The 24,443-nt window shown below is 43.7% G+C and overlaps 1 protein-coding gene across 4 annotated transcripts in view; it reads right to left on the bottom strand.

Annotated features, from left to right (window-relative positions):
- Positions 1–24,443, bottom strand: part of LRRC4B (leucine rich repeat containing 4B) — a 220,551-nt gene that overhangs the window by 64,290 nt on the left and 131,818 nt on the right. Inside the window, exon 1 of one of the 4 annotated variants that reach the window (XM_073570021.1) lies at positions 16,332–17,425. The exons of 2 other annotated variants lie outside the window; for them this stretch is intronic. The gene's annotated coding sequence lies outside the window, so the exon portion shown is untranslated. Of the gene's footprint in view, positions 1–16,193; positions 16,215–16,331; positions 17,426–24,443 lie in introns of those variants that run through there. One more of the 4 variants, XM_073570022.1, reaches the window with a different exon arrangement.

Below are 24,443 nucleotides of genomic sequence, written 5' to 3'. Positions count from 1 at the left end.
TGGTGACATCAGCATCACGTGACGCCCCTTGTGACCAGCTAACCTCTGAATCTGGAAGCCAGGACGACGAATGGTGCACGATAAGCACAGCAGGCTCTGCAAACGTGGTTATGCCGGCAGCACAACCATGGCAGGTTAGTGTACTTTGTTCCTAACCTCCTCTAGTTGCCACCGGGTATCACACCAGGAGCGCCCCCTCCTCTCTCCTATTTTGTTTCTTCATTAGAACACATGGCCAAGGACTGCAAATATGCCATTAATTGTGAAGAGTGTCATAGTGACAAACACCCATCAGCTTTGCATCCAACCTCAGCTACCAGCGATCCAGCAGTCGCAGTTGCCTCTAGTCTGGCTACAAGCCATCGCAGGGAGCCACAGAATAACGCCAAGTCTACCACGGCTGTCTCCTGCTCATGCTCAGAGGTATGTGGGGAGAGCCAAAGTGATAAATGCTGTGCAAGGATATGCCTAATCAGAGTTTATCCAGAAGGGCAATCAGAGAAGCCAGTAAAAATGTATACCATCATTGACAATCAGAGCAATCGATCCCTAGCTGGACCTAAGTTCTTTGAAGCCTTTGGAATCAAGGGACCAGCAACACCCTATACTCTGAATAGTTGCTCAGGTCGCATAGAGACTAGCGGCAGGAGGGCACAAGGTTTAATTGCTTCTCCTTTCAACGGAGGTGTAGAAATACCCCTACCTACGCTAATCGAATGCGATCAAAAAATACCTAGCCAAAGGAATGAAATTCCTACCTCAGAAGCTGCGTTCCACCAACCACACCTAGGGCACCTAGTCAGCGTTATCCCACCTATGGACACAGATGCTGAAATCCTACTTCTTCTCTACAGAGACAATTTAATGATACATAAGGTCCGCCAACAGTGCAATGGTCCTGACTATGCCCCCTTCGCACAGAGACTCGACTTGGAGTGGGTAATCATACGAAATGTGTGCTTGGACAAAACAAGAGTCGATTCCTTTAAGACTTACGAACGCCGAGATGGCCGAGTTCTCCTTCAATGGAAGTCTTCAAACAGAGGCTGGACAGACATCTGACTGGGATGATTTAGCGAATCCTGCTTTGAGCAGGGGGTTGGACCAGATGGCCCAGGAGGTCCCTTCCAACTCTACGATTCTATGATTCTATGATTCTATGATTCTATGAACTACTTTCTGCAAACCATGCCCTCATCACTATGAGGTGAAAGAGAAACCTCCATATCCCATACAGCTGCCTGATGTCATTCCTTCTCCCTATGCAGACGACTTGGGAAGATTGGTGTTTCATACAACTAAGGATGATAACAAGGTAGCCCCGTCAAATGGAAGACAAGGAATTTGTCAGGATAATGGACAGTGAGTTCCTTAAGGACGAGACCAATCACTGGGTTTTTCCCCTAACCTTCCGAGCTACCAGGGTAAGACTCTTGAACAATCGTTAACAAGCCTTGTCCAGATTCAACTCTCTTCAGCGCACACTAAGCAACAATCCGAAGATGAAAGAACACATTGTCACCTTTATGAGCAAGATATTCCATAATAACCATGCAGAGCCAGCGCCTCCCTTAAAGGAAAACGAGGAGCGCTGGTACCTACCCTCATTTGGAGTATATCACCCACGGAAACCTAAGCAAATTAGAGTTGTCTTTGATTCATGCGCCAAACATCAAGGCATGTCTCTCAACGATGTCCTCCTCACAGGTCCTAATCTTACAAACAACCTAGTAGGAGTATTGATGAGGTTCCGGAAAGAGCCCATTGCCATCATCGCCGACATTGAACAGATGTTCCACTGTTTCAGAGTCAGAGAGGACCATAGGAATTTCCTTAGGTTCCTGTGGTACAAGGACAATGACCCCAGCAAAGAGATGGTGGAGTATCGCATGAGGGTGCATGCATTCGGAAACAGACCTTACCCCGCAGTGGCAACCTATGGCCTGCAGAGAACCGCACAAGGAGAGACCGAATATGGAGCAGATGCCAGAGACTTTGTAGAGAAAGGCTTCTATGTAGATGATGGACTAAAATCTCTACCCACAAAAGGAACGGTGATCGACCTATTCAAGGTATGCTGTACCAAGCTAAGCTTAGATTGCACAAAATTGCTTCAAACAGCCTGGCTGTCATGACAGCCTTTGAGTCAAGTGACCACGCACCAGGATTCAAGGACATAGACCTGGGACCAGACTGGGTCCGTCTGTGCAGAGAAGCTTAGGCTTGAGGTGGAACCTCTCAGTCGACACCTTCAGTTTCCAAATCAACTGTGCAGACAAACCATTCACTAAACGTGGTGTCCTGTCAGTGCTGAATAGCTTATACGACCCACTGGGATTCATAGCACTAATTACCATACAAGGTAAATCCCTTCTGAGACAGCTTTCAGAAACCATCAAGGACTGGGATGCCTCACTCCCTCCTGATAAGGAACCAAAATGGGAAACCTGGAAGTAGTCTTTGTGTGCTTTGGTTGAAATCCATATACCAAGATGCTATGCTAGAATCTCACTTGCTGCTAGCACTAGGACGGAACTCCATGTGTTCTCAGACGCATCCACAGAAGCCATTGCAGCTGTCACCTACTTGAAGGTGACGGGACCCGACAATCAAGATCACGTTGGGTTTGCTTTCGGCAAGGCTAAGTTGGCTCCCAAGCCTGACCATACTATTCCCAGGCTCGAACTCTGTGCGACCGTGCTTGCAGTAGAACTCGCAGACTTTATACAGCATGAGCTGGACACCAACATAGATGACGTTCAATACTACAGTGACAGTAAGGTTGTCTTAGGTTACATCTACAACCAAACAAGGCGCTTCTACGTGTACGTCAGTAACCGCATCAAGAGAATAAGGAGGTCTTCCAAGCCTGAACAATGGCACTATGTCCCATCTGAACTTAATCCAGCTGACCATGCCACTAGACCTATGTCTAGTTCTTTTGCTAACTCTTCTTGGTTTTCAGTTCCTGAGTTTCTGTTGGAACAGAAAGGAAGTGAATGTGTCCAGGAAGTCTTCAGCATCCAGGATCCGGATGGTGATCCAGAAGTCCGCTTCGAGGTGAGTGCTTTGGCCACGAACAATAAACCAACCTCCAGCCTCGGTTGCCAGCGCTTCGAACGCTTCTCCAATTGGATGAAACTTGTCAAGAATATCGCAAGGTTAGTCCACATTGCGAGATCTTATCACAACTCATGAACAGAACACTGCCCTAGTAATTCGTCCATTGGATTACCGTTGGGTTGGAGATCGTTTGGTCTAGTGGGGCTTCTCCGATCCAAAGATGGGTATCTTTGGATTGTCTCAGGAACTGTCCATCATCTACCTCGTTTTGAAGTTATTATTGCATTGCATGCATATTTGTGTTTGTTTTCTAGGTTATTGAACTAATATAGTGAAATCCCTTACAGAATTTCAGACAGGGAGTGCGCTGTTCCGTCTTTTATGCTTCTATGGTTTATATAGATTGTATTATTATTTCCATTCTTTGTATATAATTGTCTTGCATTTGATCGACTGCTACCTGCTGGTCTTTTTTCTGTACGGCAACCTGCAGCTAATTAATCCTCATGCATGCCTTTCACTTCCGTTTCAAAGTTCACGTCTTCTCTTCCTCCTTCCAGCCTTTGTTAGTTTCACTTTCTCCTGGGAGAGACATGCTTGTACCGAGTTGTGAAAGGCATCAGTCTTTTGACCACACACTTCGTTGCTCACACCTTGTTGTTAGCACAGCATTTCTGGAGAACTTATTGTATTGCCAATCATACGCTGTATGTCCAGATTTCCAAATAAACAAGTCTGGACTGTACAATTCCTGGTGTGCATCTCCGGACGCTGAGCATCATATTGGTCCTGTCTGCCCTGCATTGAGGAAATGGAAGGTAGGAATCTCTCCCAGCCCCAATCAACTATACCTCGATTCGCCTCATGTGGGGACAGAACACCAAGATCACTGTGGCTGAGCTCCACAGATGCAGTAGGGAGATGGGAGAAAGTTCCACAAAGCCAACTATCACTGCAGCCCTGCACTAGTCGAGCCTTCATGGCAGAGTGGCCCTACAGAAGACATATGAAAATCCGCACAGAGTTTGCTAAAAAAACACATGAATGACTCCCAGACTATGAGAAACAAGATTCTCTAGTCTGATGAGACGTAGACCTTTTTGGTGATAATTCTAAGTGGTATGTGTGAAGAAAACCAGGCACTGCTCATCACCTGCCCAACACAATCCCAAAAGTGAAACATGGTGGTGGCAGCATCATGCTATGGGTCTTTTTCAGCTGCAGGGACAGGATAACTGGTTGCAATTGAAGGAAACATGAATGTGGGCAAGTACAGAGGTATCCTGGATGAAAACCTCCTCCACTAGATGGAGGCCCGATGCTATCGCATCGGGAGGGCGGTAATGTCACGATGGGGGCAGGCTTTGCAGCGCTGAGAATCTCTCCCCCCATATCCACTCTCTTTCCCCATGTGCTGACTTCTCTCCTTCCCGTGCTGTGTTCTCCGCTCATGTGCTGTCCTGTTTGAGCTGTCTCCCCCCTGTGCTCTGTCTCTCACCCCTGTGTCTGACCGTGTACAGAACATACCACACCTCCTGGGCAGGGGAGGAAGCAAAAGACAATACTAACATTACAGCAGGAGATCACAGAGAATACATTTTGTGAGGTAAAATATTGTTTAAAAACAGTCAGTGAAATATTTTACCTCACAAAATGAATCCTCTGTGATCCCCTGCTGTAATGTCAGTATTGTCTTTTGCTTCCTCCCCTGCCCAGGAGATGTGGTATGCTCCATACACGGTCAGACACAGACAATTTTTAAAATGAACTTTCGTTCGTGGGAAAACCTCTTTAATGTGACCGGCTTCCTCTGCCTATAGACACATCACGTATCTGCCGCTGGGATCAGCCGAATGATTCAATGCATCATGAAAAAAGAAGAAAAATGTGGCACCTGGACCCGTAGAAGCGAGTAATCCCGAAACGCACCTCCCTCCCCTAGCATTCCTCTAACGTCCTGCATGTCCACATACCTGTTGATGGAATTCATGTGAAATAAAGACACACAGTTTTTCAGCTCTATTGGTGGGTGCTGCATTTTTCTTCTTTTTTCATGATACATTGAAATATTCATGTTTCTTCATGTAAGCACCTCTGTTTTTTGACTGAACTATACACCGCAATACTTCAGATAAAAAGCTTTGTCTGTTAATGTGGTGATTTGTGTGCCCTAGTCTGCCGTTCATCTGTGTGCTTTCTTGCTCGAATGATTCACTGCGCCTGCGCGGAATTCACGCAGGCGCAGTGCGACGGTCTTCCACTGGTGGTACCGCTCAGGAGGCTGCGTGTGAGTGTGTGAGTGGTGCGTTCAGCGTATAGAGTGTTTGTGCGTGTGGTGCGACGGTGTTCCGCTGGTGGTACCGCACAATAGATTGGTACCAGCAGCAGTTTTCATATTGAGACACCCATCACTTGGAATTCTGGGATACGGTGACATCTGGACAGAACAGGAAATGAAAACATTACAAGATAATTATATAAATAGATATTTATCAGGATGGGAGGGGGGTCCTGTCCAAATCTTGCACAGGGCGCACCGGACTGTAGTTACTCCATTGCATAAAAGTGTTAGATACATAGGTGTGGTGGATATAAAAATATGTAGGAGTGATAGATACATAGAAGTGTTAGATACATAGGTGTGGTAGATATGTAGGAGTGGTAGATACTGTACGTAGGAGTGGTAGATACATAGGAGTGGTAGATACGTAGGAGTGGTCGATACATAGACATAGGAGTGATAGATACATAAACGTTGTAGATACATAGGAGTGACAGATACATAAAGGTTGTAGATACATAGGAGTGATAGATACATAGAGGTTGCAAATACATACAAGTGGCAGATACACAGAGGTGGTCGATATATAGAGGTGGTCGATACATAGGAGTGGTCTATCTATAGGAGTGGTCGATACATAGGAGAGGTTGATACTTAGAGGTGGTAGATACATAGGAATGGTAGATACATAGAGGCGTTAGATACATAGGAGTGGTAGATACATATTAGTGGTTGATACATAGAAGTGGTAGATACCTAGGAGCGGTAGATACATAGGAATGGTAGATACATAGAGGTGTTTGTTACATAGGAGTGATAGATACATCGAGGTAGTATATACATAGAGGTGGTAGATACATAGGAGTGACAGATACATAGAGGTGGTAGATACATAGAGGTGGTAGATACGTAGTGGGGACAAATATACAATGCCAACTACAGAGGCATATGTTTCAGTAGCAACCTGGGTAAACTGTTCAACAGCATCCTGAACAAAAGGATCCTTAATTTCCTCACCGATCATAACGTCCTCAGCAAAAGCCAAGCAGGGTTCATGCCAAACCTCCGCACTACCAACCACATCTACACCCTGCACAGCCTCGTTCAGAGACACGTCTACAACACAAAGTATGGGAAGATGTATGCTTGTTTTGTGGATTTTAGAAAGGCTTTTGACTCAGTGTGGCACCTGGGCCTGTTATTGGAACTGCTGGAGAGCAGAATAGGAGGAAAGACCTATGATGTCATCAAAAGCTCCTACACCGAGATCCGCTGCAGCGTGAGTGTGAATGGTAGATGAACGGCTGATTTCCAAGAGAGCCGCAAAGTCAGACAGGGCTGCACCCCAAGTCCAACTCTTCTTCAATATTTACATCAATGAGCTGGCCACTGTTCTGGAATGTTTCACGACACCAGGTCTCACTCCATGACACCCAGGTGAAACTTTTGCTGTATGCTGATGACCTCCTGCAGCTGTCACCAACTGAGAAAGGTCTCTAAGAAAACTTGAAAATCTTGGAGAAATTCAGCTCCACATGTTTACTATCAACACAAAGAAAACCAACATCATGGTGTTCCAGAGCAGAAAGCCAAGATTGAACCAGCACCGTTCTGTTGTGCTAAATAACTGCGTTATTACAGGAATGGACAAATACACCTACCTTGGCCTGGAAATTCACCAGTCAAGGAGCGCCAAACAAGCCATAGAGACCCAGAAGGACAAGGCCTACAAAACCTTCTATGCTATCCAAAGGAAACTCTACCATCTGAATCCGCCAGTGAGGGTCTGGCTAAAAATCTTCAAGTCTGGGGCCCTAACACATACCCAGACTGGTCAGAGGGGGATTCCAGTCCAACAGAAATATTCCACCTAGAATTCTGTAAACACCTTCTCCAGGTCCATCGGAGCATCATCAACAGTGCCTGTCGGGCTGAGCTGGGCAGATTCCCACTGCACCTAGCAGTCTTGAAGAGGGCTCAATATATCCAAGCTCACCTACAGAGTAGCAACCCAAGCTTCCATCACCATAAAGTCATGCTACATATAGGTGGTCCCCATAATCCAGGACCTCCGGACCAGGTCACCCAAACCCAACCTGACCGAACCATCAACCAATGCAACCTGACAAAAGCCAGAATCAGGAAGATACTAGACGAGGGGCAGGAGAGGTACGTCTGTGACTGAAAGAACGAGAAGAGCATCTCACAGAATCTGACCATGTACCAGAGTCTACAGAGACTACAGACAGGCTCCATATCTGGAGAAACTCTCGGACCCCAGAGACCGCCAGATCCTGAGCCGATATAGACTCAATGCCCACAATCTGGTCATAGAGGTCAGCCAGCACAGACAGAACTACAAGCCCAGGGAAGACAGAGTGTGCCTATAAAGTGACCTAGAGCCCGGGAGGATGAGATCCACTTCCTGCTACACTGCACCAAATACCCAGCAGTCAGGGACACACTTTAGGCCAGTCAGCAGCATTCAAACTATGATTAACAAATGGAAAATCAGGGCTCTGTAAAAACAAAACCACGGTCAGGTAGACCAACAAAAGTTTCATCCACAACTGTCAGGAAAATTGTTTGGGATGCAAAGAAAAACCCACAAATAACATCAGCTGAAATACTGGCCTGTGATGAAAGGAACATCATAACTACTGTAAAGCATGGAGGAGGATCTCTGATGTTTTAGAGATGTGTGAGCTACAAAGTGACAGGAAACTTGGTCAAAGTTGAAGGAAACATGAATGCAGCATGTTATCAGCGAATACTGGTTCAAATTTGCAATCATCAGCCCGGAAGCTGCACATGAGATGTACAAGGATGTTCCAACATGACAACGATCCAAAACCAAGCCAATTCGACCTGTCATTGGCTACAGCAGAACAAAGTGAAGGTTCTGGAGTGGCCATCTCAGTCTCCTGACCTTGATATCATTGAGCGACTCTGGGGAGATTTCAAGCGCACAGTTCATGCTAGACAGCCCAGGAATTTACAGGAACTGGAGGCGCTTTGCCAAGAAGAGTGGGCACCTTTACCATCTGAGAAAATAAGGAACCTCATCCATAACTACCACACAAGACTTCAAGTTGTCCTTGATGTTAGAGAGGGCAATACACAGTATTAAGAAATGGGGTATGTGAACTTTTGATCAGGGTCATTTGGATGTTTTGGTTTGTCATTATGATAAAACGAGAAAACACAGTAGTTTGACAAATAAATGGCTTCACCCAACCCCTAATCATGACTGGAGAAAAAGTTTTGGTGTTATCATTCATATTCTCTGAAAAAAGGCCAAGAAAGCAAAAATTCTGCAGGGGTATGTAAACTTTTGAGCACAACCGTATGTAGGAGTGCTAGATACACAGGAGTGGTAAATACATAGAAGTGGCAGATACATAAATGTAGTAGATACAAAGGGGTGGTAGATTCATAGGAGTGGTCGATAATAAAGAGATAGTCAGATACATTACATAGGAGCGTTTGATCCGTAGTTTTAGCTGCCCCATTGCTCTACTTTCTGCTGTTCTTTGAGCTTTATTAATAGGAAATGTTATTTATTAGATTGCACTTAACTCTGAGTTTACAATAGGTTTGGTTTTGATCCTATGTAGTAAAGTATATTGGTCCCTTCACTTTTGCCATATTATTAACATGTTGATTTTGAATTCTGTGTAAAATATTGTATTTTTTATGAAATTGAATTTTAACACAGAAAGATATTGATTATAGTCAATACATTTTTAGCTACCAAAAAAATAAATAACTGTTGAATAGTGACAAGGATGAAATGTTAGTAGTGAAAGCATGTAATATCACTATATTGTGAAGATTATATATTAAGGAACAGTAAAAAAGAAGTAATAATAGGGGAGAAGTGATGAAGATACTTAGTAATAATGAACGGCGAAAAAGATGGATGAAGAGGATATAATCGCTGTGAGCAGTGGAGATACAAAGATAAGTAGGGAACTGTTGTGAAATGTAGGAGAATATATGATGACCAATGCACAAGATCATATAATAGAAATCACTTTTTAGGAATAATGAAGATGAGATTAAAATATTGTATTGAATTGTGAACGTAATGATAGGTTTGACCCTCATCTTGTCATCGTGCTATCCCTAATCCATTGCACTATCTGTAATAACTGTTTCATGAATCAGTAATGTTATCACATCTGCGGTAGTAATGGCTGTGACTTCAACCAGGCATTTCCTGCAAAATGAAATGGTGGCCCTCTTCTTGATCAAACCCACTAGTATAAAAGCCATTGCTCTATAGTCATTGGAATCCATGGTACAAGACTGTGGGAGAAGAGAATCTGCCAGGATCTATGGTACATGACTGTGGGAGAAGAGGGTCTGCCAGGATCTAATAGTACAAGACTGTGGGTGAAGAGGGTCTGCCAGGATCTATGGTAAAAGACTGTGGTAGAAGAAGATCTGCCAGGATCTATGGTACAAGACTGGGGGAGAAATGGGTCTGCCAAGATCTATGGTACAAGACTGTGGAAGAATAGCGTCTGCCAGGATCTAGGGTACAACACTGTGGGAGAAGAGTGTCTGCCAGGTTCTATGGTACAAGACTGTGGGGGAGAAGAGTGTCTGCCAATATCTATAGTACATGACTGTGGGAGAAGAGAGTCTGCCAGGATCTATGGTACAATACTGTGAGAGAAAAGGGTCAACCAGAATTTATGGTGCAAGACTGTGAGAGAAGAGGGTCTGCCAGGATATATGGTACAAGACTGTGGGAGGAGAGGGTTTGCCAGGATATATTGTATAAGACTGTGGGAGAAGAGGGTTTGCCAGGATATATGGTACAAGACTATGGGAGAAGAGGGTCTGCAAGGATCTATATTACAAGTCTGTGGGAGAAGAGGATCTGGAAAGAACTTTAATGCAAGATTGTGGGAGAATAAGATCTCCAAGAATCCATGGTACAAGACTTTGGAAGGTGATTTGCCAGCACCTCTGGTGCAAGAATGTGCGAGAATAAGACCTGCAGAATTCATGGTACAAAACCTTGGGAGAAGAGGATCTACCAGGATCTATGGTGTAAGATTGTGGGAGAATAGGATCTACCAGAAACCACGGTACAAGACTTTGGAAGAAGAAGGTCTGCCAGCATCTATGGTGCAAGAATGTGGGAGAATAGGATCTGCCATATTCCATGGTACAAGACTTTGAAAGAAGATCTGCCAAGATATATGGTGCAAGACTGTGGAAGGAAAGGACGTTTTGGAATCTATGATAAAAGAATGTAGTAGATTATAGCCCCAAACAGTTCCAGATACTCTTCTGCATGGACTTATGGTACAAAAATGTGAGAGATGATCTACAAGGATCTATGTTACAAGACTGTGGATGAATATCTACCAGAATCCATGATACAAGACTATCGGAGAAGAGGATCTGTCAGGATCTGTGGTGCAAGACTGTTATAGTATAGGATTCTCCATGATCGTTAATACAAGACTATGGGAGAAGACAATCTGCCAGAATCTATGGTGAAAGTTTGTGAAAGAAAAGGATCTACAAGGATTCCAGGTACAACATTGTGGAAGTAAAGAATATGCCAGGATCTATAGTACTAGAATGTGGAAATATGCAATTTCCAGGGTATTTGGCACAAGCTGTGTGAGTAGAGGATCTTCTGAGATCCATGTTATAAAACTGTGGGAGTAGACGATCTATCAGAATCCATGGTACATGACAATGGGAGAAGATCTGCCAGGATCTGTGCTACAACACTTTCGGAGTAGAGAATATGCCAGGATCTATAGTACAAGAATGTGAGAGAAGAGGATATGCTAAAATTCATGGTACAAGACTGTGAGAGAAGAGGATCAACCATAATCTATTCTACAAGACTATGGGAGAAGAAGGTCTGCCAAGATCTATGGTATAATACACTGGCAGACGATGATGTGCCAAGATCTATGGTACACGACTGTCAAATGACGATCTGCCAGAATCTATGATAAAACATTATAGGAGAAGAGGGTCTGACAGAATCTATGGTATGGACTATGGTAAGAAGAGGATCTGCCAGGAACTATAATATAAGATGGTGGGAGAAGATCAGGGAGGATCTATGGTACAAGACTATGGAAAAACAGTATCTACTAGGATCTATGGTGCAAGATTGTAGGAAAAGAGGATATGTCAGGATTCATGGCACAAGACTATGGGAGAAGATAATCTGCCAGGATTTATGGTACAAAAATGTGAAAGATAATCTGACAATATCTATGGCACAAAGTTGTGGCAGATGAGGATCTGCTAAGATCTACAGTATGACACAACACAGTGAGAGACGAGGGTCTAACAGGATCTATTATACAGGACTATGGTAAGAAGAGGATCTGCCAGGATCTATAGTACAAGATTATGGGAGAAGATGATCATGGAGGATCTGTGGTACAAGATTAAGGAAGAAAAGGATCTGCCAGGATCTATAGTACAAGATTGTCAGAGAAGAGGATCTGCTAGGATCTAGGGCATAAGATAATGGGAGAAGATAATCTGGCAAGATTTATGGAACAATACTGTAACAGAAGAGGTTCTGCCACGATCTATGGTACAAAACTGTGAGGGAAGAGGATTTGCCAGTATCTTTGGTATAAGACTGTGGGAGAAGAGGATCTGCTAGGATCATTGGTACAAAAACTGTGAGGGAAGAGGATCTAATAGGATCTCTGGTACAAGACTGTGGGAGAGGAGGATCTGCCAGGATCTTTGGTACAAGACTGTGGGAGAAGAGGTTCTGCCAGGAACTTTGGTAGAAGACTGTGGGAGAAGAGAATCTGCTAGGATCTTTGATACAAGACTGTGGGAGAAGAGGCTCTGCAAGGATCTATGGTACAAGACTCTGGGAGAAGTGGGTCTGAAATGCAGGCAGAGATGCTTACCTGCCAAGGCCACCGAACAAATGCACTAAACAAGGTGCAGGAGACCCATTGAGATGGCACAGGTGCAAAAATACCTGATGAGGCAGCCAGCCTCCAATCAGGACATGGCCGCTTGGTATGATAATGCACAAAAAATAGAATTTAGTGCATTTATTCTGTGGCCTTGGCAGGTAAGCCTCTCTGCCTGCATTTTGGTGTTTTTATCTAACCTAGTCTTTTTTGGTGTTTTTTGTTAGAGTAGGGACTCGCAAAAGTGGGGACCTTTGACGGAGGTTGCGAGCTTAAGTATTGTGGCCATAATATAAACTAACACCTCACATATATTGCTATGTGTTTTTTGCACTGTATATTTTTTTTCAGGGTGCAGCTGGGCTCAGATGGCTCTGTAAACTGTGGCCTCTGTTCACATGATATGCATCTTTTAGCACTGGCTGGCCCGCCTGATCTAATAGTTTGGGCGTCACTAATAGGTTCAGCTGGACGCTTTGCATTTTCTGTGTGAACACTGCCAAGGAAAGAAGGTTTAAGCATACTCACAGACGCGGATTCTTTACTGTAAGAGCAGTGAGACTATGGAACTCTCTGCCATATGATGTTGTATTGAGTGATTCACTACTAAAATTTAAGAAGGGACTGGATGCCTTTCTTGAAAAGTATAATATTACAGGGTATATACACTAGTCTCCTTAATATTGCGTTGATCCAGGGAGCTAGTCTGATTGCCGTATGTGGAGTCGGGAAGGAATTTTTTTCCCCAATGTGAAGCTTACTGTTGCCACATGGGTTTTTTTTGCCTTCCTCTGGATCAACATGTTAGGGCAAGTTAGGATAGGATATGGGTTGAACTAGATGGACTTAAAGTCTCCCTTCAACCTTAATAACTATGTTACTATGTTACATACAGATTCTATTTTTTGTGCATTATCATACCAAGCGGCCATGTCCTGATTGGAGGCTGGCTGCCTCATCAGGTATTTTTGCACCTGTGCCATCTCAATGGATCCGCTGCAGCTTGTTTAGTGCATTTGTTCGGTGGCCTTGGCAGGTAAGCATCTCTGCCTGCATTTTGGTGTTTTTATCTAACCTAGTCTTTTTTGGTGTTTTTTTGAGAAGTGGGTCTGCCAGGATCTATGGAAAAGACTGTGTCAGATGATGATCTGCCAGGATCTATGAAAAAACACTGTGAGAGAAAAGGGTCTGACAGGATCTATTGTAGTGGACTATGCTAAGAAGAGGGTATACCAGGATCTATAATACAAGGCTATGGGAGAAGATGATCATGGTACAAGATTAAGGAAGAAAAGGATCTGCCAGGATCTTTGGTACAAGATTACAGGAGAAGAGGACCTTTTACAAACCAGACAGGCCCAAATGCATCTGGGCCTTAATATCAACTAATACCTTACATATATTGATTTGCTTTTTGTGCACTTTTTATATCTTTTCCAGGGTGCAGTTGGGCCCAAATGGTTCTGCAAACTTGTGGCCTCTGTTCACAGGGGATGCATTCTAGTTGGCACTGGGCAGCCCCCCTATATGGTGTTACTAAGAGGTTGTGAGCCAGAAGCCCTGCATTCCCTGGTGAACACTGCCACATGCGGATTATTTCTTCTGCACTGGTGTACCACACGGCCAATCCCTGATTGTAGGCTGGCTGTTTCATTTGGTATTTATGCACCTGTGCAGCTGCCATTTTACTTGGGTCCGCTGCACCCTGGATTAGTGCAGATGCATTTGGGCCTGTCTGGTTTGTAACTTAATTTTTTGGAGGATTTTTTTTCTCTTTTTGAGGTTTTCATAGAAGAAGAGAACCTGCCAGGATCCTTTGTACAAGACTGCGGGAGAAGAGGATCTGCCAGGATCTTTGGTACAAATTTGTGGGAGAAGAGGATCTGCCAGAATTTCTGGTACAAGACTGCGGGAAAAAGAGGATTTGAAAATATCTTAGGTACAAGACTGCAGGAAAAGAGGATCTGTCATAATCTCTGGTACAAAACTGCGGGAGAAGAGGATCTGCCAGGATCTTTGGTACAAGACTACAGGAGAAGAGTATCTGAGAGTATCTTTGGTACAAGACTGTGGGAGAAGATGATCTGCCAGGATCTTTGGTACAAGATTACAGGAGAAGAGGATCTGCCAGGATCCTTTGTACAAGACTGCGGGAGAAGAGGATCTGCCAGGATCTTTGGTACAAATTTGCGGGAGAAGAGGATGTGCCAGAATCTCTGGTACAAAACTGCGGAAGAAGAGGATCTGCCAGGATCTCTGGTACAAGATTGTGGGAGAAGAGGATCTGCCATTATCTCTGGTACCAGACTGTGAGAGAAGATCTGCCAGGATATTTGGTAGAAGATTGCAGGAGAAGAGGATCTGCCAGGATCTTTTGTACAAGACTGCGGGACAGGAAAATCTGCCAGTATCTTTAGTACAAGACTGCGGGAGAAGAGGATCTGCCAGGATCTTTGCTACAAGACTGCGGGAGAAGAGGATCTGCCATTATCTCTGGCACAAAACTGCGGGAGAAGAGGATTTGCCAGGATTTCTGGTACTAGATTGTGGGAGAAGAGGATCTGCCATTATCTCTGGTACAATACTGTGAGAGAAGAGGATCTGCCAGGATCTCTGGTACAAGACTGTGGTAGAAGAGGATCTGTCAGGATCTCTGGTACAAGACTGTGGGAGAAGAGGATCTCTGGTACAAGACTGCGGGAGAAGAGGATCTGTCATTATCTATGGTACAAAATTGCGGGAGAAGAGGATCTGCCAGGATCTCTGGTACAAGACTGCAGGAGAAGAGGATCTGCCATTATCTATGGTACAAAATTGCGGGAGAAGAGGATCTGCCAGGATCTCTGGTACTAGATTGTGGGAGAATAGGATCTGCCATTATCTATGGCACAAAACTGCGGGAGAAGAGGATCTGCCAGGATCTCTGGTACTAGATTGTGGGAGAAGAGGATCTGCCATTATCTATGGCACAAAACTGCGGGAGAAGAGGATCTGCCAGGATCTCTGGTACTAGATTGTGGGAGAAGAGGATCTGCCATTATCTCTGGTACACTACTGTGAGAGAAGAGGATCTGCCAGGATCTCTGGTACAAGACTGTGGTAGAAGAGGATCTGTCAGGATCTCTGGTACAAGACTGTGGGAGAAGAGGATCTCTGGTACAAGACTGCGGGAGAAGAGGATCTGTCATTATCTATGGTACAAAATTGCGGGAGAAGAGGATCTGCCAGGATCTCTGTTACAAGATTGTGGAAGAAGAGGATCTGCCAGGATCTCTGGTACAAGACTGCGGGAGAAGAGGATCAGCCAGGATCTCTGGTATAAGACTGTGGGAGAAGATGATCTGCCAGGATCTCTGATACAAGACTGTGGGAGAAGATCTGCCAGGATCTCTGGTACAAGACTGCAGGAGAAGAGGATCTGCCAGGATCTCTGGTATAAGACTGCGGGAGAAGATGATCTGCCAGGATCTCTGATACAAGACTGTGGGAGGAGAGAATCTGCTGGGATGTGTTAATGGAGAATGAAGATGCAGCGTGGGAGGGAAGCAGCCAGAAGCTCTGAGCAGCTGCTTCTTCTCCAAGAGAGGAAAGGTTATTGCAGCTGTGTGCAGATTTTTAGTCACATGTGGGTAAAGACAAGATGAATGCCACTCAGGTCCATATGATGACCTAATTGTCAATGTGCAGGTTAATATAGCTCTGAGATGGCCTGCTCTTGCTGCCATAAAGAAGCTCACATTTTCTACCAAGCAATGGGATTATAAAGGAAACACATTTATGAGATGGAAGGATGAAGCGATGGCTTGTGGCATACATCAGGTTACATCAATGAAGAGTACACGTCTAGCTTTATGGTAATGAACTTGTTAATGCCATGCACTATGGGGAGGATGGTTTGCGGCCAACATGGCTGCACTAACCGTGCATCATCCCGTCATGTATAACACAGGCTGAGGGCAGAATGCAGACGAGCGATGAATGTATCCAGGAGAAAAGTGTCCCCATCGCCCTCGCCTGTTCTCTCCACTGGAAGCATTTCTATGGTTACCACCACTCACCCATCTCCAGGTCTGGCTCACATCCTTAGAAATGCTCCTCTCGCCTCCTCCTCCACCTCCTCCCTCCTGCATCTCTGAGGGGATTCAATCACGACCAAATCTCCCCCTTCGCTTCCAAGAGAAAATAAAAGAGGATTCTGTAACAAATATTGGGACTAAGGTCCAATATGGATGAGCAAATATGGTTCCTGTCCTTAATTCCTTAGTCCAGAGAAGTCAGGAGATAATAATGCTGCAAACCAGGAGGCACAAATGTCTGCTCAGCAGCCGCAGGGCCCATAGCAGAGGGGTGCAGGCCCCCCAAGCACTGCTTCCCTCTGCAACCACTGTCCAGAGGTGAATAGATCCAGGGAAGGATGCTGTCCCAGGTGCTGCATCCTGGAGTCACCAGTGACCAGGCTACAAGGAGATGTCTCAGTTGTGGTGGATGGGTCTGTTCTCCTGCCGCCCCCCTCTTCGGACTCAGTCACTGTGGGTATATCTTCCAGCCCACCCCCTGGCAGCTCTGTTTTCCGAGTGAAATAATTTCTCCTTTGTGATGTAATTATGGTTTCTAGTCACACAGCAGTGCAGGGAACCTCTCACAGCTCGCCTTCCCCTCCATCCTTCTTCCCTGCCAATGTCCTCTTGTTTTTCTCACAGCCGTTTGTCTGTGCAGCTGCACTACGATTCCATCTTGCAAGAGAAGCCCATCATTCCCAGCCCCGACACCCCCACCAAGACTCGCTTAACGCCAAATGAATTGAAGATGCTTGCTGCAACCTGCCCCCATCACAGTCGATGTAATCTTTCAATCTCCTCCTTAAAGTCCCTTCCAGTAGTGCCGGGGAGGTCTGATGGCTGTCTTTTATCTGCAGGACACCCCAATATCTTTCAGCATAGGCCTCGGGGACCATAAAACGCCACCTTTCCTTCAGACGTGCGGAGAATCCTACTTGTTTTTTTCCCCTTCTGTGCACTTCAGTGAGCAAATTAAATCCAATTATCTAATTAGCCGTTTCCAGCAGGAATAATTCTGATTGGTTGTCATGTTACTATTCGCGAAAATGAGGTGCAGAAGTGGCTGCAAGAGAAAAAGGGATCAAATCCCTCTCTGTGGTACAGACCGTGTTCCTCCTACCAGGAAGGCGGAGGCTGATGCAAGAGATGACCTGTATACATGGGAAGAGAGGGAGAAGACAAGGAAAGGCGCCGGACATGGAATACACTGGAAACGGCGCAGAAACAAAATGACAATGCCACTTTGTTATACTTACATCAAAAGATGCAAACCTGAGAAAGCATGGGCGTTACAGAGTAAAAGTCCACTAGAACAGCACCATGATTGGGAATCCAAGTGTATACCATGCCAAATTAGAAATAACGTACAGATATTTATAAGAGAGGATCTCAGAGTCTTCAGTGGTCTCCTCTCTTCTGAGGACATCAGAGACCTTCACATACAGTCACTTATACCGGACATTTATTACCCTTCGTCACCACATTGTAACACACCATCCATTGGGACATGGGCACTCTATTGCAGATAGTACGTCTCCTGTATCTCGCCAATATCTCTAGTATGTCTCCTGCGTCTCTCTAGCATCTCTCTAGTATCAGTCTAGTAGCTCTCTAGTATGTCCCTGTTATGTCTCCTGTATGTATCTAGTATCTCCCTAGTATGTCTCCTGTATCTCTCTAGTATATCCCTAGTATAGCGCCAATATCTCTAGTATGTCTCCTGCGTCTCTCTAGCATCTCTCTAGTATCAGTCTAGTAGCTCTCTAGTATGTCCCTGGTATGTCTCCTGTATGTATCTAGTATCTCCCTAGTATGTCTCCTGTATCTCTCTAGTATATCCCTAGTATAGCGCCAATGTCTCTAGTATGTCTCCTGCGTCTCTCTAGCATCTCTCTATTATCGGCCTAGTAGCTTTCTAGTAGGTCCCAAGTATGTCTCCTGTGTCTCTCTAGCATCTCCCCACTGTCAATGTCTCTAGTATGTCTTATAATCCTCTAATATGTCTAAAGTATCTCTATAGTATGTGCCTAGTATGTCTCCTGTGTCTCTCTAGTATATCCCTATTATAGAGCTAATGTCCCTCCTAGTACAGTATGTCTCCTGTGTCTCTCTAGCATCTCCCCACTGTCCATGTCTCTAGTATGTCTCATAACTCTCTAATATGTCTAAAGTATCTCTATAGTATGTGCCTAGTATGTCTCCTGTGTCTCTCTAGTATATCCCTAGTATAGAGTTAATGTCCCTAGTACAGTATGTCTCCTGTGTCTCTCTAGCATCTCCCCACTGTCAATGTCTCTAGTATGTCTCATAACTCTCTAATATGTCTAAAGTATCTCTATAGTATGTGCCTAGTATGTCTCCTGTGTCTCTCTAGTATATCCCTAGTATAGAGCTAATGTCCCTAGTACAGTATATCTCCTGGGTCTCTATCTCTCTTGCATCTCTCTAGTATGTCCCTAGTATGTCTCCTGTATTTCTCTAGCATCTCTCTATTATCGGTCTAGTTACTCTCTAGTACGTCTCCTGTACCTGTTTAGTATCTTCCTAGTATAGCGCTAATGTCTCTAGCATGTATCCTGTATCTGTCTACTATCTCTTGTTTTGCTTTAGTATGTCTCTAGTACCTCTCCTATTTCTCGCTACTGTTTCTCTTGTTTCGCTCTAGTATGTCCCTAGTATGTCTCCTGTGTCTCTAGTACAGTGGGTACGGAAAGTATTCAGACCCCTTTAAATTTTCCACTCTTTGTTTCATTTCAGCCATTTGGTAAACAAAAAAAAGTTCATTTTTTTCTCATTAATGTACACTCTGCACCCCATCTTCACTGAAAAAAACAGAAATGTAGAAATTTATTAAAAAAGAAAAGCTGAAATATCATATGGTCATAAGTATTCAGACACTTTGCTTAGACACTCATATTTAAGTCACATGCTGTCCATTTCCCTGTGATCCTCCTTGAGATGGTTCTACTCCTTCATTGAACTGACAGGGCTTGATTTGGAAAGGCACACACCTGTCTATATAAGACCTCACAGCTCACAGTGCATGTCAGACCAAATGAGAATCATGAGGTCAAAGAAACTGGCCAAGGAGCTCAGAGACAGAATTGTGGCAAGGCACAGATCTGGCCAAGGTTACAAAAGAATTTCTGCAGTACTCAAGGTTCCTAAGAGCACAGTGGCCTCCATAATCCTTAAATAGAAGAAGTTTGGGACCACCAGAAGTTTTCTTAGGCCTGGCCATCCAGGCAAACTGAGCAATCCTGGGAGAAGAGCCTTGGTGAGAGAGGTAAAGAAGAACCCCAATATCACTGCGGCTGAGATCCACAGATGCAGTAGGGAGATGGGAGAAAGTTCCACAAAGTCAACTATCACTGCAGCCCTCCACCAGTCAGGCCTTTACAGCAGAGTGGCCTGATGGAAGCCTCTCCTCAGTGCCAGACATATGAAAGCCCGCATAGAGCTTGCTAAAAAAAAACACATGAAGGACTCCCAGACTATGAGAAATAAGATTCTCTGGTTTGATGAGATGAAGATAGAACTTTTTGGTGATAATTCTAAGCGGTATGTGTGGAGAAAACCAGGCACTGCTCATCACATGCCCAATGCAATCCCAACAGAGAAACCTAGTGGTGGCAGCATCATGCTATGGGGGGTGTTTTTCAGCTGCAGGGACAGGTCGACTAGTTGCAATTGAAGGAAACATGAATGCGGCCAGATATATCTTGGGTGAAATCCTCTTCCAGAGTGTTCTTGACCTCAGACATGGCCAAAGGTTCACCTTCCAACAAGACAATAACCCTCAGCACACAGCTAAAATAACAAAGGTGTGGCTGCAGAACAACTCTGTGACCATTCTTGACTGGCCCAGCCAGAGCCATGACCTAAACCCAATTGAGCATCTCTGAGGAGACCTGAAAATGGCTGTCCACCAACATTCACCACCCAACCTGACGGAACTGGAGAGAATCTGCAAGGAAGAATGGCAGAGGATCCCCAAATCCTGGTGTGAAAAACTTGTTGCATCATTCCCAAGAAGACTCATGGCTGTACTAGCACAAAAGGGTGCTTCTACTCAATACTGAGCAGAGCAAAGGGTCTGAATACTTATGGCCATGTGAGATTTCAGTTTCTCTTTTTTATATATTTGCAAAAAGTTTTACATTTCTGTTTTTTTTCAGTCAAGATGGGGTGCAGAGCGTACATTAATGAGAAAAAAAAAATGAACCTTTTTAGTTTTCCAAATGGCTGCAATGAAACAGCGTGAAAAATTTGAAGGGGTCTGAATACTTTCCATACTCACTGTATCTGCCTAGTAAATATAGCTAATGTCTCTAGTATGTCACCTATGTTTCTCTACTATCTCTCTTGTTTTGCTCTAGTATGTCCCTAGTATGTCTCCTGTATCTCTCTACTATCTCTCTCGTTTCACTCTAGTATGTCTCTAGTATGTATCCTGTATCTCTTTAGCATCTCACTATTATCGATTTAGTATCTCTCTAGTATGTCTCCTGTATCTCTCTAGTATCTCCCTAGTATAGTGCACTGCTAATGTCTCTAATAGCTCTCTAATATGTATATAGTATGTCTCTATCATGTGCCCAGTAGTTTGTCACTCTAGTATCTTTATTGTCTCCCTCTAATATGTCCTGTATCTCTCTATTATGTCCCTCCTTTACTCCTGTACAGTATGTGTCTTTTTAGTGTGCACTACTACCTAAATACTCAGGTGGTGTGTAGAAAAACATGGCAAGAGCCTGGAGGGACTGGGGAGTAACACCGAAGATTCACGTACCAGTGGGGGCTCGCTCACACTAGTGTCTACAACCTGGCAGTGGCTGCGCAAATCAGGTTACGCACTAATACAAGTCATGTCAACCGAGTGCAGTCCAATTACCATGGACATAGACAAATGAGAAGATGGAGAAGTTTTCCATCTTCTCCGCACATATGATATGATTCTCTCATCCGAGCGAATCAGATCACAGTAAACTTACATTTACTCAAACTCCGAGCAGCGTGTCATCACAATAATGACACATTACATGTAAGAAAATATCAATAAATTAAAAATGTTCTAGGTCTAGGCCCAGATACAGGATAGGCAACCAACCAATCAACCAAAGATGGAGATGAATATTACATGCATCACAAAAGTATCTCAACCTATTCCTAATGCTGCAATATATGGCATATTGCACAACATCCAAACAATACCTCCAAAGCAACAGAATGTGTTTCAGTAAATTGCATAAAAAAGAGAGTATGGGCAAAAAAGAGGGGGGAAAAAAAGAATCCAAGTGGGCAATATTCATAGAAACATAACCATTTGTGGTGAAAACTCAAATCTTATCTCTAGGAGAGGTTAGGGTCTGGTTAACGTCATTTATCATCAGTTTTCTTTGCTTACACTGTGACTGCTGCCATTTTGTATTACACCTAAATCTAGATGTTAGAAATGTCTTGACAAACATTCTTTACAGCAGAAAGTTGACTTTTAGGTGCAACTGGCAGGGGAAGATGAGGCTCTCAACTATTCACTGTGGCAAAGTGAGATTTTCCAGAAGAATTTGAATCCTTATTGTTGTGAAAAAAAATTGGCCCAAGAAAGCAAATTCAGTCATTTGTCATGGTGGGCATTAAAGAAAATCTCAAGGTATATTGCCGTAAACTGATCTAAAGACATACTGATAGGGAATTTAGATTGTGAGCCCCATCGGGGACAGTGATGAAAATGTGTGCAAAAACTGTAAAGCGCTGCGGAATATGTTAGCGCTATATAAAAATAAAATAAAGATTATTATCTGTTTAGTTTGCCTAAAAAAATAAATGGGCATGATTGGCAGAAGGGACGTCTAGGAAACTTTTGAGAATTTGCAGTCTCTATAATCTATGAAAAAAATAGCATTCTACAGTCAGAGACTATGAGCAGGAACATCACAGGACCTGAAAAACTCTCTGAAGAAATCTGGGAAATAGCACAAAATAAGACATCTTGGCAAACCAATCTACCACAGCCCAGATGGTTGTGAACCCTTGAGCCTCAGGAAAACCTGTAGTCCAAGGAAATTCCAGCCCAGGGCTCTTGTGGAATAGGCAACTGTTATAGAGTACCAAGAGGTGATTGACGAGAATATGTGAATTGTGCACATTGAGAGCACAATATCACAAATGATTTGATGTCTTTTTTCCATTTAGACCAGATAAGGCATTCCCACAAAGAACTTTAGAGATGAAGAAACGTCTTTTGGATGGAATTTTTTTTTTATGAAATAGAAGCAAGGACACATTCAGTTTCTATTACATGAGAGGGTCTCTCTTTGAGGCATCAAATGGATGTAAGGTTCTGGAAGGGGCATTTGCTCTGTTAGTTGAGTTGGCTGGCTTGAGGTTGAAGTAAATCTGCAAGAAGAAAAATTAACATGAAATTGTTGTGGATTCAGTCTATTGGATGATTGAAGATACTCCTGGTTTTTATAGTCCAGAGATGGTCACTAACAACTTAGTTACCTCAAGAGGATAATGCCACTCCCCCAAAGCTAATTTTATGCTACAAGTTCCCAATTACCAAAAGAGAAGTTCCGTTCTACCAGTCCGAATTTGCTAGAAAAGAAACGATGGGGGTGGTTTTTAGTTTCAACATAAATATTGAAATAGAACTGCTCCCACACTAATAGCAGAGGCATCCACTTCATGGCAAAATAACTTGTCAACATACAGGTGGGGTAGAACCAAAGCAGAGGAAATAATTAGAACTGCAAGGAAAAAAAGCGCAATAGGGTCTTATCTGAGAAAACCAAGATATCAAATAGTAGTTTATACTCACCGTATATAGGAGAGTAACAAGCATAAAGAAATGCGGTCAGCTTGCTGCACATCCAAATGACCACGCTGTGGCCATAAATCTTCAGATTCACTAATAGGACTTTTATGGATCAAAACGTGCGCTGCCAGACCATCAATCCTCACAGGTGGTATATTTAATATATTTATTTCCCAACGCGTTTCGAGGTCATAAAACCTCTTCCTCAGGGGATGACATGTCATCCCCTGAGGAAGAGGTTTTATGACCTCGAAACGCGTTGGGAAATAAATATATTAAATATACCACCTGTGAGGATTGATGGTCTGGCAGCGCACGTTTTGATCCATAAAAGTCCTATTAGTGAATCTAAAGCAGAGGAAATGCAAGTTTAATGAAGGTTAAAGGCTTGATTGCAGAATCCAGCCAGTTCTGATCATTTACGCCTTTCTGAGTGACGGCTCTAGAAAGAACTACCACTTAGCAATAGCTCTTGATGGTAATGGTTTGCTAAACCAAATAAATTGTTGATAGAATTTAAAGCCCACAGGCAGTGGACAAACCAGAATCACGGACTTCTTCTTGTCCCAAATGCAGAAGAGATTATATATTGAAGAAATTACAGTTTATTATGCTCAGAGACATTTGTCCAGTTTCTCGTAAAATAATTTTGAATGCATGGTCTAAGAGACCAATCTTTCATCTTTACCAAGAAGCCCTCTGTTCTGGGTGGTGACTTGGCTTTCCAGATGAATCCCCTCTACAATTTCTCTTTAAGGTAGAGAGATCTCACCTAGGTCTCACTAGGAGATATTTATTTTACTCACTGATATGGCGCCATTAATTCCACAGCTTTACAGACATTATCATAACTGTCCCCATTGGGGCTCACAATCTACATTCCCTAGTGCTATGTCTTTGTAAAGTGTGAGGAGAGTGGAGAACCTGTTGAAAACACAGGAAGGATGCTGTCCTTAGTGGGATAGGAACCCAGGACCAGCAAAACAAAAGTGCTAACCACTGAGCCACCGTGCTGCCCATCGAGAAAATACTTGTTTACTAGCTAGATTAGTCTCTGGAATGGCACAATCACTTGAATACAGGGAATGCAGAGTTTTGGCCTTCTGTTTGTATAAAATGTCTATGAAGTCCTGATAGGGAATTGACAGGTTGGAGGATAGGATTGAAGCAGAGAAAAGTTTTAGAAAAGTTTACAAATACCCACTTGGACAAAAAAATACCCAACGACTTCCACTTCTCAAAATACTACTGCCAACTAAAAAATAAATGTACCCACGTGGTCAAAATTGTTG

This window comes from Dendrobates tinctorius, unplaced genomic scaffold, assembly GCF_039654945.1.
Source record: "Dendrobates tinctorius isolate UK_male_01 unplaced genomic scaffold, ASM3965494v1 ptg000028l, whole genome shotgun sequence".
Lineage (NCBI taxonomy): Eukaryota > Metazoa > Chordata > Amphibia > Anura > Dendrobatidae > Dendrobates > Dendrobates tinctorius.
This window is presented reverse-complemented; position numbering and strand designations above follow the sequence as displayed.